Below are 15,798 nucleotides of genomic sequence, written 5' to 3' on the forward strand. Positions count from 1 at the left end.
CCTACTTTGGCAAATCAGTGTGTCTAGTATAGTAGCTGTGCAGGGAACACGGGGTTTGGGAAACTTGTGTGACCTTGGGCCAGCCACTGCCCTCACTGGGCCTCAGTTTCTACATTTGTACAGTGAGGGGTTGGATCCAACAGCTTTAAGGAGCCCTGTCTTCATCTCTGCCATAATGAGGCTGAAAGCAAGACGGTTTACCTTATTCTGTCCTCCACTTCTTCCCTCCACCAGGCTGTGAGCCCAAATACCAGGAGGGTCCATTGGGAGCTTTTTGGGGGATTTACCCAACTTAATGTAACTGTTACCAAAAGATAAATTAACAAAGCAGTTAAGAGCTAGCTGTGGAGTCAGACGTTTGCCACTAAATGATCTTGAGTGTGGCATGTCTGAGCCTCCAGTTCCACTCATCTCCTAGCCTTTGAGGAGGAAGTGAGGTGATACCTGGAGTGCTCAGCAGGGGACAGCCCTGCCTACAATCAGCTGTCAGCACCACCAGCCTTTAGGAGCTAATAAGTGGATCCCAAGATGGTTTCTGAGCTCTGTCGTCAAGAAGTCAGCTGTCTGATGACAGAAGTCATCCAAAGACAAACAAGGAAGTGCCTTAAAAATACGTGCCAAGGGAAAAAATAGCTCTGGGGTGGAACGGAAAGAGTGATAGGATCCCAGAGAATAGATGTGGGGGAGGCCCCCTGAGGCCAAGGGGAGCACACAAGCAGAGAGCCCTGGGGTTTCTAGAATTCCAAGAAACCAGGAATGAGAGTTCAAACGGAGTGCTTCACCAAGTACACTTAGTACAAGACTGTTCTAATTCCTCAATGTGCAGTTTTCACATTTCAGTTAAGGCGGATTGCAGTCTGGGATCGGCCTCAGTGGGAGGGAGACTCTCAGAGGGTGTGGGGTCGAGGCAGATGAGATTAGAAATGAGGGTTTGTATCCAAATACAGGGGCTGTCAGGATTTTCTCTTACCACGCAGGGGGCACCTTTGGAAGTTCTGGATGGGGAAGGTATACGTCTAGCCACGCACTTGAAAAAAACGTGTAAAGGGAGCATGGCCAGTTGGGAGGCTGTTGTAACAATCTCACTTAGGACCCAAGTGCCTGCAGAACAGATGACACTTTTTCCTTGGAGCTGCGGTAGAGGAGGGAGCAGCCGATGTTCCGAAGCTCAGGTACTCAGGCAGCTTATACTGACCGGATGCCTCCCCCAGGCCTGATGCTAAGGACGTAATGAGTTAGACTGTCGGGTCCTGATCTTCAAGAGCTGATGTGTGAGTGTCCCTGCCACCCAGCCTTCTCCAGAACACGGTGCTAAGTGACACCGGAGATGGCTTCTGTGGCCCCAGTTCAACAGAGAGAAGTGGCAGGGACTAAATTAAAACTAAAAGGAAAGAGAAAGCAGAAACCCAAACCACCACTGTCTCAAAGCGGGAGAAAAGGAGGATGGTGGTGATGTTCTACGTGTGGAAGGGGCCCTCGGGAAGTCTCACCTCCCTCTCCCACTTACAGATGACTCTGACAGACAACAGTCACAGAGGAAGCAGCTGGCCCCAGGGCACTTGGCATTTCCACAGGCAGACAGGGCTGGCACCTCGCAGTCCTGCCCACCTCAACCTTCTCCCCCAACCTGGCTTCTTGCCCCGGCCTGGGGCTTCTCCCTCAGACAGGGATAGCACCCCGCAGTCCTGTCCACCCCGACCTCCCCCAGCTTCCCTTCTTGCCCAAGTCTGGGGCTTCTGCCTCAGACAGGGATGGCACCCCGCAGTCCTGCCCACCCCAACCTTCTCCCCCAGCCTCCCTTCTTGCCCTGGCCCAGGGCTTCTCCCTCCGGCAGCCTCACCTCTGGCTCCTGACTTCCACTCCTGCATTCTCCCTTCAGGGTGAACCCTCCTCCCGATGCTCCAGCCTGGGACTTTGGGGCCACAAGGAAATGTTCCAGGTTGACTGGCTGGGAGAGGGTTGTGGGAACTGCTACAGCTGCATTTCCAGCTGTTGAGAGAGTAGCAGTAGGACTGCTGGCTGTTGGAAGCCCCCTAACATTTACTGTGCCCCAGGCTTTGTTGAGAGCAACCAGTAAGACCAGGAATCCTGTGGGAGTAGCTTATCCTCCACAGCTACTACTTTCTTTACAGCAGCACAGGGACAATCACCCTTATTCTCCTAATGACAAGGCCGAGGGACCAAGTGGTGAAGCAGACTGCCCGAAGGTACAGGTGACACATCATGGGGTGAGCTGGAAATGGTCTGAGAGCTCATCCAAACCAAGGCTCCTGTTTCATGAGTTTGAAAATTAACCATGGGATTGCTAAAGGCTAGATCCAGCATTAGTGCCTGGGTCTCCTGACCCCACTCTGCTATAGACATCTCCTCCTCCTCCTCCTCCTCTTCTTCTTGATTAACGGAAGCCAGATTGCACTGAGAACGTGAGGGAGAAGTGGCAAATTGCCCAACCCGAATTTCAGAACCCAAAAGCAGCAAATCGGTGTTTCTAGCCAGCCTCTCAGACCCCAGCTTTCCCCACGCAGATTTCCCCACTTTACAGCTGAGTTAGACAGGCAGGAAATTCTAGTTCCTAACTGAGCCTTCTACTCAGCAGTTAATCTATGGAGGCAGGCAGGCCGTCTGGAATGGGATCCTGGCCAACCACTTAGAAGTGGATAGGTCGCTTGTCCTCTCTATGCATTGATATCCTCATCTGAAAAATGGGAATCACATTCACAAGGTTTTCTGAAGATTAAATAGGGTGATGCATGTATGCCTCTGATCACACTATCTGGGACATAATGAGAATCCCGTAAATACCAACTCTTTGGTATTAATACATAGGCTGGATCCCATTTCCTAGAGGAGATGGACTCGGAGGGGGAGTCTCTTTCAACAACCTCTGATGACCACTGAGTCCCTACACTGTGTTCCTTACCCCTCAGGAGCTAAGTTGGGAAAGAAGACAATGAGAAAAATACAACCAAGGTACATAGCAAGGGGTACCTCAGGCAAAGGCCACATAACCAGAGAAGGACTGAAATGGGATCCTTGGAAAAGGGGCTTGTGGGAGACACCTCAAAGATGAGGAAAGAAGCTTTCAATAGTAAAGGATATTGAAGGAGGAAGGAGTTCCAGGCAGAGGCTCCAGTGGGAGCAAAAGCAAGGAGGTGGGAAGTGGAGGCGATGGGAAGTGCCCTTGGGGGCCTTGGACCCCACATGCAGTGTATGAGGACGCTGACTGGGAGGGTCACAGAGGCCAGGCTAGAGTGTGGACCTTACCCTCCAGGCCCCGGCCAGCCTCAAAGGTGCAAGGGATAAGAGCAGTGTGAGTAGAAATGTCCTTTAGAAAGACATCTCTGTGGCCAGCGTGGAGAAGGAAACTGGCTGGGAGACCATTGCATAAGCTTGCAGTGTTCCCCAGAAATGGAGGGATGAGGGTATGAGCCAGGGTAGAAAAAGCAGACATGGAGAAAAGAGAAGAAAGACTTGGGGGGTGTGAGAAACCAAGCAAGCCGCCCTATCTGCCGTGGGGAATTGGAAAGGGAGGCAGTTCTACAAAACCAGATGTCATTACCTGGGGACCCAAAGGCAGGAAGTGCTTTTAAAAGCCGAATGTGAGGCCAGAGGCTTCTGGTACCCACCTTTCAGGTAAGAATTAAAGAAGCCCTAAACCAGAGCCATCTGAGAATGAGCCCTTCCCCCGAGCCCAGCTGTTGTAGCAGTTTCCGGAACATGCATTTCCTTCTGTGGGATGGACTCACCCCTCCCTCCCAGCTACCACCATCTGCCTATTGTGCTGCCAACTGTAGTCAGAACTGCCTAGTGACTACTCCATTGGGATGGCCATGGACCTTGACCTGGAGATAGCCATGGGCAGGGACAGGAGGGCCTGATGGGTGAGCAGGGAAGGGGAGGAATGAACCTAGAGATCCCAAGCCTGTGCTGAGCTAGTAATTCTGTTCTCCCACACATCTTGTGTCCACTCAGAGCCCATAAATACTGTTTGTCACATACGCAGAATTCCAAATCACTGCCAGCCATACCCACGGGGACACACTATGTATATTTAGGATCAGAAGCACACTGCTGGTAACACACACACAGAAACGCACACTGTGGACCACGTGGGGCAAAATAAAATGATTGGACCCACAAATAGACTGCTCAGAAATACAGATACTGTCGTCCATCTACGTACTACTGGCCATACAGGAAACTTCACCCAAGTATCTAGACTTGCTCCTCACTCACTCACTGAGGGCGTGTATACACTCATACTTTTCTTGGCACACAGCCTTAGTGTATAGCACACAATTCCAGAAATCAGCGGCCTGCCTGCTCTCATGTGCATTCTTCAATAGGAGAACGAACAACCAGGCTCTATGGAGGGCAGACTTTGCCCCCAACTGCTCTGGCTTGAGCTCTGCTCCTACTTGCAGCCCTGCTCTGAGGAGGCGAGACCAGCTCCTCAGAAAACCAGGCTGTAAGTGGGGGATCAGCCTTAAAGGAACAAAATCCCCGAGGAAGTCCTCCTGGAATAGTGAGGCTCCACGTGAGTGAAATGTAAAGAGGCCAGAGGGAGAGATTTTCCTTCAAAAGCCCCCACTCCATTCTGTTCACTTTTCTAGAAGTGTTCCAGAAGCTGGCAGTGAAAGGGTTAACGGTGCCACTGCCAGACACCCCACCTAGGGTTTTGGGAAGCCTGAGTGCAGGGATTTGCCCAAGGGAAGTCAGGGTCACTACCTCTCCATTTTGCCTTTAGCTGTCCCCAGGATAAAACTCCCCAGGTGAGTGAGATGGAAACCCAAAATGAAACTGCTAGAGGTCTCTGACTCTAGCCTTGTTACTGTCACTCTGGTCAGCAGGCAGCAGCTCCAAATCCACCTTCATCACTGCTCTCCCAGGCCTGGTCTCCCCTTGGGTTGTACTGCATTCTCTTGGGCAAATGTACCTTCCCCTCACCGGACCTCAGGCTCCCAGTGGGCCTACTTAGGAGGCCAGTGCAGGGACAAAATGAGATGCAGCATACAAGGAGCCCGGCACGGCGCTCTGTTGTCAGGCTCCATCACTTGCCTTCCCCATTTCCCTGTCTCCCGATCGTATCTCCTCTGGGCTCTCTCCCATCCTGGGGTCCAGGTTAATCGCAGCGCATTATTTGCATAGACATGAGACCTCACCCCTGGGAAATTCCCCCTGGTGACCAGGCTTCCTTTCTGAGGTCAGGCCACATCATCAGACTCAGCTCCTTCCTCTCCAGCTTGCCCCAGCCTCCTGCTGGCTTTGACCCCTCTTATCTGGCAGGTGGAGATCCAGGCTCACAGATTTAGTCTCATTGTGTGACCTGGGGTGCTGTTCTAGAGAATGTGAGTGTAGACGTTGGGCTGGGGGCCTGGAGCAAAACCAGAAGCGGATACTCGAAGACTAGAGGAAAGGCAGCAGGCAGGAGGTGGTAGAGGAGACCAGTAGTGCTAACTCTGTCAGCAACTCCCCACCTGACATCGGCCCCATGCCTTGCCCTCCCCGGGCCTTAGTTTCCCTTTCTGTACAGCCAAGGGAGTGGTCAAGATAAACTCTAAGCTTTGTTCTAAATCGAATGAGCAAAAAAGCCACTTCCTTTAGCAGCACAGTCTTGCAACATTTGTCCTTGGATCTTCTTCCTTTGACAAGAAGCTTGCAACATACTGCCCTGTATCCATTTCATTTCCTTTCCTTGGAAAGCACAATTTTGCAAAATGCATTCCTGAATCCCATTTTTCAGATCCTGACAGAATTACATGTACATGCTCTCCTCATAGTGACTTGGTTTGAGGTTTAATTTTTCCTTTCATAGCCACTAGGTATAATGTCTTGTGACCCACAAAAAGTGGGATAGAGCTCTCTTCTCTCCAATTCGAAGATCTGGTGTCCTCTTGGTCTCTGATGCTGGTACTGAAAAGGCACTTTCCCTGGAACAAAAAGCAGGACAGTGAGGTCCTGGGACCACCTGCATCAGAACCAACTGTTAGAAAGGCAGCTTTGAGAGCAGGAGTCATGACTTTGAATCACCTGGGGAGCTTTTAAATGAAAACCCCAGGCCACACACCCCATCCTCGAAGATCCTGATATAATTAGCATGGGGTGGGGCCTGAGCCTCTATTTTAACAAAGTTCCTCAGGTGATTCTAACATGCAGCCAGGATTGAAAATCATTGATCTAAGGCCCCACCCAAGACTAAATGGATCAGATGACTCTGGCAGACGCTAAAATTGATGAACCCCTGACCTATGATATTCTTTATGAAATTATCTTAAAGGGCACTTTTTCTATGCCTACAGGTATTCCCAGGATTGTACGTGGGGAAAGAATTGACCCTTCTTCACAGATGAGGAAGGTGAGGGACAGAGAGGACTGCTCATGTCCCACAGAGTGTTAGTAATAGCACTGGGCCTGGCACCTAGTGGAAGCTTCTAGACTCAAAGCATTTTTGCAAAAGTCATGGATTTGATGCAAGGGTGACCCAAAGAAGTACTAGCACGCTAGGCACCTCCCACTGGTCCATGACAGTGAGTTCTTGGCTGCTTTAATAAGAGCAAATAATTCTCACTTTGGAGTTGCAAGACCCAGTTATTAAGCTTAGGCCCTCAAACTACGAAGTACTAAGATAACTGCTGAGAGCTTACTAAAAATGCTGCCTCTAGGGCCCTACCCCCCAGAAAGTATGATTTCTTAGGTCTGTGGTAGGATCCAGAAATCTGCCCAGAGCCCTGGACTAGGTCCCTATGGCATGAGGAATTCCTCCCCTTGGGGAGCATTCAACAGACTTGGTGATTCGGGAAACCCATGGAGTCATATCCATTCATTTGCTAAGTAAATATTGACTATTATTCGACTGGCCCAGTGCTGTTCCCATAATCTCAGTGAAACCAGAGAGGTCAGGGTGGGAGAGATGGGGTTGGGCAATTAGTTAACAAAGGAGTGGACCTGTGAGAGGTTCCCTGTGCATATCCAAATTTCGCCCATCTTTTGAGGTCCAGCGTGGATCTCATCTCCCCCAGGTGAGATCTGCAGACATGACCTGAGTTTGAGCTCCAGCTGTGTGCTATGTATTAGCTGTTGGCTTAAACCACTGTGAGCCTCAGTATCTTCATTCATAGGACAGTCGTACCAATCTCATAGGATTCTGATGAGGATATGCATGAAACAGTTTAAGGAGCCCTTAGTATCATGCCTAGTACATGTTAATCCTAAATATTAGCTATTAATGTTATTATTTCCTGACCATCTTGGCCTGCCCTGATTTCTCCTTTCTCTGCACTTTCAGACTTCCTTCCAGTGTCAAAATGGAAGGTCCCTTAGTGATCATCTAGTCTGATTCCTTCACATTACAGAAAGGGAAGCTGAGGACCAGAGAGGGGAAGGGACTTGCCCAGGCCACACAGCAGAGCCAGGACTCAAACTCAGCTCCTCTGATACATAGTCCAAGGGCCTCTTCCTCCTCGATGTCCATCCCACGGCCTGAATAAGGAAGGCAATTGCAGGGACTCCATGGCTGGAAGAAGAAGAGGTGAGAGAGAAGGTGGGAGAAGCTAATTGTGCTCAGCTTTTCAGTACAGAGAGCCCAGAGCTGATCTTCCCCCGGGATGTGCAAGACAGCCAACCCAGGGATCCCCAAGCATTCCTAACTGGAGATTCCAATTCATGTGGGTCCAGTGCCTTGAGCCTCCTCAGCCCTTCAAAGTCCTTCCACCGTTTAAGATGTCATGAGCAGGAACCAGTCCAAGCAAGGCTTTGTGAAATCACAGAGATCTGATGACTACTGTAGCCTGTGCAGCAAAAATATCACATTTAGAGGGAATATTGCAATCTGGGAACGTTAGGGCTGAATTACACACTATACTGATGAGGAATCTGAAACAAAGTTTCCTCAAGGAAGGGACATTCTTCAGTTCCACAGAAGGCTCTGGTTGACCCAGATGGCCTCCTAGGCCACCAGGAGGCTTCCCACAGGGAGCCAGGGACAAAATCTTTCTCCCTGAAATCGAGTCCTGCCACCATCCCCAGTGCCTGTTTCTGCCCCGTTGGGGACATGGCTGAGAGAGGCCCTGCAAGCTGCTGTTAAGAGGGCAGAGACAGAGCACCTGATGCAGTCAGCTGAGATGTATTTTTACTCCCTGCAGAGAAAAGGGTCTCTGTGCAGGGAAGTGTATCATCCTTTGCACCTGATCTAGCTCAAGGACTGGTGCTGCTGGTCCTATGGAACTCTCTGTGTTGATGGACATATCTGCACAGTCTGGTATGGTAGGCACTTGCCACACGTGGCTATTGGACATTTAAGAAGTGGCCAGTGTGACCAAGGGACCAAGTGCAGTGTGGGAAAGAGCACTGGACCAGGAGTCAGGAAGTCCCTTTGTTTACTCACTTGGAAAGGCACTTCCCCTGTCTGGCCTTCACTTCCTCATCTGTTGGGCCAGGAGGTCTCTCTAGCATTCCCCATGGAGTTCCAATCTGAAGGATGCAGAAGCAGCAGAGGATGGGATTCCGTGGACTCTCCCCATCTCTCACCTCCTATCCTCCACCTCCCAACTCCCTGCTCAACTGAGTATGGCCTCTTGTGACCTGGCCTTGCTTGTTTCTCCCGGCCCATCTCTCTTACTTCCCCCTTGCTTCAAACTCCAAGCTCCACTCAGAGTGAACAATTTTCAGTTCCCTGAATGTTTTCTCTCTTTGCATATTCTATTCCCTTTGCCAAGAACACTCTTCCTTGTGCTCTTACTTGGCTGCTTTCAGCTCTCAGCTGAAGTCTCAGGAAGACTTCCCAGATCCCCAGATCCTGACTAGATGCTCCCCTGACCAGGCCCTGGAGCTCCCCATGCTCCTCCTGTCATAACACATCTCTACCACACTTCATTATAATTACCTGTTAGCCTATAGCCCCAAGAGGAATGCTATGCAATAGAATTTTCTGTGATGATGGAAATGTTCTATACATGTAAAGCCTATGGTGATAGCCACACGTGGCCACTGAGCATTTGAAATATGGCTAGCATTACTGAGGAACTGAGTTATTAATTTATTTAATTTTAACTAATTTATTTTTAAATAGCCATGGGTGGCTTATGGCTACCATACTAGACAGGGCAGCCCCAGAGTCTGTGACCTCTGAGTGGACAGGAAGTGGGTCTGACTTGTCCATTCCTGTATCCTCAGTGGTCTATAAAGTTGCCGTTAAGAACAAAGAAATTCCAGAACCTGAAATGATCAAGAAAGGTCAGCTCATCAGCTCACACCAGCTCATCCAGAGCCAGCCCATCCCCTCCCCAAGCACCTTTGCTGTGGGTAATGAACTAAAATCTTATGTTTGTAACGTACTCAATAGTTTTGATGTCTGCAAATCACTCTGTTTTAATTACCACCATAGGACACAGGCCCAGCAGGACTCATTATTCCCTTTTTACAGCAGGGGGAATCACTGAAGCTCCAGAGGGGGAAGTGAGGCTCCAGAGAACCAGCTGGTTAGTGTAGAGCTGGGCTGCTTCTTGGTGGGTAGGTCACTAAGGCCCCCACTTGACACCAAATTGAGACCCAGCACAGAGGGAAGGGATGGGCTTTTCCTTCCCTGTGGAGAGTCCACAGACACTAAATGGAAACAGATGGATTAGGAATGGGGGGTGGAGAATGTGGGCTGGGCATCTGGCAGTTTCCTGAGGGCCCTGGGGGCTGGAATCCCCCACCTTTGGCAAAGGAGGAATTAGTGGTCTTTGGGAGAGCCTGGGGGTGGGGCAGGGTGGGCAGACCAGGTTGCTCCTGCCCCTTTCCAGTTCCAGCCACAGAATCATCGGGCTTCCAGCTCCTCCCCAGAACTCCCTCCCCTTCCCCGGAATGCTTGACAAGTGATAGTCTGGGAAGTGACAGGTGGAACTGACAAGGGCCCTGTGCTCTGCCAGGGGGCAGGATGGGGCCTCAGCTGGGCCTTGTGGGGCTGCCTGGCGGCTGGCTCCTCCATCTCGGGGAATTCCCCTCCTGCCTAAAAGTCAGCCCAGCCCAGCCCTCCTTCCTGCAGAAGCACAGTGAGCGCTGAGCCTTCGCAGGGTGGCAGCCCCCGCTGCACCCACCCTTGTCTTCTCCTGCCCCAGGTAAGTGCCTCAGCCCAATGGCAGGGGGAAGGGGGGGCAGGAAAGAGGTGAGGGCTCACTGCACAAGGGTGCCAGGGCCACCAGATCACCCCCCAGCTCTGCACCAAGAACCACCTGGCTTCCTACTTTCCTGCCAGCTGGCCTTGGCTGCTCCCTTGGGCCGGTTCCCTCTCCCCCCACCAGGGCTTGGGCTCTGGGCCTCTCTACCTCCTTGCCTGGCCTCATTCTCCTCTTGCCTCTCTCCCTCCATTTCTTATTTCCTCTTCCTGCCCTCCCCTTCTTGCCCCTTCCTCAGCCAGTGTTTTTCTTTCTAGTCGCTGCTAGTTTTTCCAAAGGGAAAGAAAAGTCTAGTTTTGTCTTATCCTTCCTTGAAGGGAAGGGATTTAGGTTCACCAGTGTGAATGTGGATTTGTGTTGATGTGAGAATGTGCATCTGTCTATGTTTGTGGGCATGTGTCAGGTCTGTTGAGGCATACATGTGTATGTCCGTGTGAGTACAAGTTTGCAAGCACATCTGTGGGTTTGCCAGTGTGTCTGTGAGTGTCTGGGTCATTATGTGAATGCATGTGTCTGTGTGTGAATGTGAGTTTTTGAGGGTAGGTGTGTGCATGTTTATTGGGCACTTTAGTGGTCTACAGCTAGGTAGGAAGAGACCAGGTGGGAGTCTAGCTCTGCCTCCCTTGGGAACATGATGGAGGGCTGGGACCCTCCTCAGCGCCGGAGCAAATGGATCTAGGGAGGGCTGTCCCCACCTGCTTTCCTCCTAGGGCTGGCTGGACCCTTCTGTGGTTGAAGCTTTGATAGAGGGTCTGAGGCACTGGGAGTGGGTTGCCAGACAGTGGTAAGGTGGCCTCCTTGTTAATCAAAAGCGGTCCTGATTTTCCAGAGCTGGTCAGAGGCCCAGCCCAGGGAAGTCCCTGGCTAGGAGGGGCAAGGAGTAGAGAGACCAAGTCACTGTCACAGCAGCTTCTGGGCCAGAGAAGAATGGAGGGAGAAGTGGAGGGACCCTGGAAGAGGGAGTATGAGAAAGGACACGGGGTGAGGCTGTAGGAGGATTGCTCTCTGGGCCCTGTCAGGGCTTCCCAGGATTAGGAAATGCCTGTTTCCCGTGGGGCTGCCTCCCTCAGGGGCTGGGCTTGGTTGCCCGCTCCCCACTTCCAGGAGGATGACAAGGAGCAAGCTTGGATCCAAACTTAGATCTGGCTGGACAGCCTGATCTAAAGACAGGGAGGCCAGAGGGAGAGGAGGTGGACTAGGGGAAGCCTGGGGCTCCCGGGAACCGTGGGAGGTGCCTGGCCACATATGCTCTGAGGCCGGGAATTTCCCCCAGAGTCACTTGGCTCTTTCCTCTTCACCAGTGGCGTCCTAGAAACCCTAGTGAAGCTGGCAGGCCCAGGGCAGCAGCGGAAACAGCTGGGAGGGAGAAGAGGCAAACAGGAAAGACCCTGGAGAAAAAATCGGGAGAAATGCCTCCTAGGCCTGGTTCTTCTGAGAACACTTTGGGAGGTCTAGGGCAAGTTCCTCCATAGCTCTGGGCCCTGGGCTTTGCTGCCTTTAACTCATTCCAGGCCCTGTGGCACCTCATTCTTCCTCTCCACTCAGCATTGGACTCTGCCCTTCGAGTTACTGGTGAAGAAACAGGCAGAGAGGGAATATAAGATGTAAGGGCAGGGCTGTGGCCTGAACCCAGATCTCTATGACTCCAGAGCCCGTACCTTAACCCTTACATGGCATGCATATTCTTAAGGAGGGGCAAATTGTGAGTCTGATATGGTTTAATTTACCTTAAGGTGCCTAATGGACATGAAAACTTCTAGCTCAGAGCTGGCGATCCATCCCTCATGCAGTGATTGGGGAGGTAGAGAGAATTAAAAATGCTTCTGAGGCCAAGGGTGGGAAACAGGGACCATACATAGGTTCTGCTCACTTATTTATTTCTTATCAAAAAATATGATTACCTACTACAATTTCAGTCAACATCATGTGCTTGACATGCATTTCTCATTTAACTATCACTAAAATCTCTCTCTTGTGTGCACACATAATATCGAAAAGCACCTAGAATCCACCATGGGTTTTGTATTCCCCAGATTGCCTCAGGCTATGGAGATGGAAGACTGGATGGAAGGAAGGGACCCAGAGCTGGGATCTCTCTTTTCCTAATTCATTAGCTGCTCACCTTGAGTTTCATTCACCTTTAGCCAAGACCCTAACTCACAAATTCACCTAATAGAGTGAGGCTGAGCTTGTTGGCTTTAGAAGCTCCACTTCCCACCAGTGGGGTGTGTGGAGATAGCAATACTCTAGGAGCAGGAGCTATGGGCTCTAGCCCTCAATACTAATCACAAACTCACTGTAAGACCTCCTGCAAGTCCCTACCCCTCTCTGGCCCTCGATGGCTTTATTCCTATGAGAGAAGGGCTGGGTCTGATCATTTCTAAACAAGGCTTTAAGGACAAGCATTTTGAGCTCTGTCTCACTGGCTGGCAAGACTGCATAAGCATAAGGCTTAAGAGGGGAAAGAATTTAGGACTTGTTGCTAATATAAGACCTTGGGCAAGTCATCTAATACCTCAAAGCCCCAGTTTCATCTGTGAAATGGGGATGACAGTGTTAATGACCTCAGGGTGGTTGGGAGATACCGTGTTATGTCAAAGTGCTGACCTAGCATACGGCAAATGCTCTGTAAATGTTACCTCTTAATTTTTTTTTTTTTTTTTTAAGATTTTATTCATTTATTCATGATAGTCACACAGAGAGAGAGAGACAGAGAGGCAGAGACACAGGCAGAAGGAGAAGCAGGCTCCATGCACCGGGAGCCCGACATGGGATTCGATCCCGGGTCTCCAGGATCGCGCCCTGGGCCAAAGGCAGGCGCCAAACCGCTGCGCCACCCAGGGATCCTTCTTAATGTTTTTAATATGCTGCCTCCATGCCTTTTTAGGCACTTGATTTAAAGTTCAGTCAGTTACAGGTGAATTTTTGGTATGTTTTCTATTTCCTCCAAATGTGGACGTAGGTCTATCTTTGGAGCATCTTTAGCGGAGGTGGCACCGAGGGAGGGAGTGGCGGAAAGGAGATAGGGAAGTTGCATGGTTTAAAACTAAAACAAAATAAAACAAAACATAGGCCTTTGATTCTTCTCCCAGGTGGGGCTTTATGCAGGTGCTTGTTGTCACTCTGGAAGAGCAAGAAGTTTCCAGCTGCCTGAGTCACTCAGCTCCTGGCTTGCACATCTTCTTCCAGATGCAGGGGTGGCAGGGGGTACCAGGCTAGGTGGCCTATTTCCCACCCTTTCAGGGTCTAGAGGCCTATAGAGGATGTGGATGGTGATATGGAACTTAGGGAGGGGGGCATTCCTGGGTTTACCAGTGAAGTTCTGTCAGGGGCCTGCGATCCATGTGTATACACCACTCTCATTTCTCGAATGCCTACTGTGTGCCAAGCTTTGGGCTTTACTTGCATTATCTCATTTATCCCCATGATCAGGGGTAAGATACAATTTTCTCCATTTTTCAGGGAGGAACTGAGGCTTAGGGAGACCACCCAGGTAGCAAGTGGTTGAGTAGGGGTTAGAACCCAATTAGCTAAATCCATAGCCTGTGTTCATAACGAGCATTGAGTTTCTGTAGGAAAAATCATGACACTGGAAAGACAACATGGTGCAGTGGAAAGAGCACATATGCCTGGAAACCAAGGTCCTGGGTTCCAACCGTGGTGGTATCATTCAATGTGTGTAGCCCTGAAGGAATCGTTTACTTTATTTAGGCCTCAGTTTACCTATATATCAAAGAGGGGAATAAGAACAATGGTCTGTCTCCATGGCTTCTAACATGCCAGGAAGTTCTGAATTCAAACTAAGACTTGAAAGGGGTGGGTGTGGTCATGACTTTGAAGAGCTAAGTTTCCTCATATGTTGTGTTAAGAAAAATTATCCCAAAATAGGGAATCAGGCAAAAAAAAAAAAAAAAAAAAAAAAAAGACTATGTGAACTTTTCATGTCATACCAGAGCACTGTCCAACAAGACCATCCAGGGGTCATCAGGGATGTTAAGGGGTGAAGCTATTTGCCTAACTTTTGAAGGTCAGACGTCTTACAAAAACAGCTGAAATAGTTGGGAAACAAAATGCAAATAGTTGGAGACGCTACATGTTTTTAAAATATATTTCAGTGTTCAGGAGAAGACTTCGGTTGAGCTTAGGAAGATAGCATTCCAGAGGAGGCAAATTGGGAACTGCTGACAAAGAGCAGAAAGAAAACCGATTTGGGGAGGCCTAATGGGTAAGAGTGATGCCTGGGAGCTGCCTGTGAACCAGCCCCAGTTTCTAATCCTTCCATACCCTCCCCCTTTGGGGACACTCAAAGGTGCTTTGCTTGGTCTTTGCATCCCCCCACCCCTTTAAAATCAGAGTATATGAGTACTTCTTTTCATAATTAAAACGAACCAGAATTAATATTGTTTTGAGAATTTGGTAACGCTTTTGAAGTAACTCAAGGAATCCCAGAATTTGAGGACACCTTTGAAGCAACTGAAGTCACAAAGTCTGAGGAGAATCCTGGGGTTAGATTTCTACCTGGGTAGCGGTGAATGTGTGTCTTTTCAGTCACAGTTGATTGTGAGATCTCTCCAAAAATGAGGGCCTGGAGGAATGAGCTCTCAAAATCTATTCTGAGCATGAGGACCTGTCAATGACTAAGGTTTTATCAGCTCTGGGGAAGTGAATCTTTGGCAATAGGTTTTTCATAAAGCTCTATTTACCCCCATTTAAAGAGCTGTCCCTTATCTCCAGTACAGGTCCTTCTACTTTTTGAAATTAAAACTCTCTTTAAAAAAAAAATGACGGGCTTAAAAAGAGACCAGAGAAAGCGTTCCTCACGGTTAAACCAAGCTGCTCCTTAAGGGTCTGGGAAATCCCACAACTCTTCGGATGATCTGGCTCACAAATATGCCGACAGGGTGGGAGGCCGCCTCTGGATTTGCCCACTTGCGGGTTTGAATCTTGGTTCCGCCACTTACTGTCCACTAACCTCTCGGGCCTGTTAGATTTATTTACGGTAAACAAGGGGACAAACCCATTTCACTAGGATGGCCCAGTGAAAGACATAATGTAATGCCTGCAAAATGCTTGCAGGGTCTGGGGGGGCAGTAAGTATGCACAAAAAGCTCTTTAGGGAGGGGATCCCTGGGTGGCTCGGCGGCTTAGCGCCTGCCTTTGACCCCAGGACCGAGTCCAGCGTCGGGCTCCCTGCAGGGAGCCTGCTTCTCCCTCTGCCTGTGTCTCTGCCTCTCTCTCTCTCTCTCTCTGCTATCATGAATAAATAAATAAATAAATCTTAAAAAAAAAAAGTTCTTTAGGGATTCCCTGCAGCACGACTTCCTGGGAGCTGTGCGGAGTTGCCCGGGAGAGCCCTGGGCCGGCGCTGCGGCTCAGCTCCCGACGTTCACGTGCCCCAGGGCAAGGCTCCCCGGGCGGCGAGGAAGGGAGGGGGTCTCGGCGGCTCGCTCCGCTCTGCAATTCCGGCCGCGTGGCGGGCTCCGGGCTTCCGCGGGAGCGCGGGGAGAGGGGCGCCCCGGAGGCCGCGGGCGGGGCGGGGCGGGAGGGGGCTCCGGGCCTCCGGGCTGCGGCTGTTTACCTCGCGGCGCCCCCCCCGCCGCGGCCGGCCCGCCCCGAGGGCGCAGCGCCATTGGCCGGCCGGCCT

At 50.5% G+C, this 15,798-nt stretch overlaps 1 protein-coding gene across 2 annotated transcripts in view; it reads left to right on the forward strand.

The window, feature by feature from the left end:
• The first annotated feature begins 9,864 nt into the window (after positions 1 to 9,864).
• Positions 9,865 to 15,798, forward strand: part of TNIP1 (TNFAIP3 interacting protein 1) — a 49,249-nt gene continuing 43,315 nt past the window's right edge. The window contains exon 1 of one of the 2 annotated variants that reach the window (XM_025435378.3): positions 9,865 to 10,097. The gene's annotated coding sequence lies outside the window, so the exon portion shown is untranslated. The remainder of the gene's footprint in view (positions 10,098 to 15,798) is intronic. The other variant, XM_025435381.3, reaches the window with a different exon arrangement.

The sequence above is a fragment of the Canis lupus genome, chromosome 4, assembly GCF_003254725.2.
Source record: "Canis lupus dingo isolate Sandy chromosome 4, ASM325472v2, whole genome shotgun sequence".
Taxonomy (NCBI): Eukaryota; Metazoa; Chordata; class Mammalia; order Carnivora; family Canidae; genus Canis; species Canis lupus.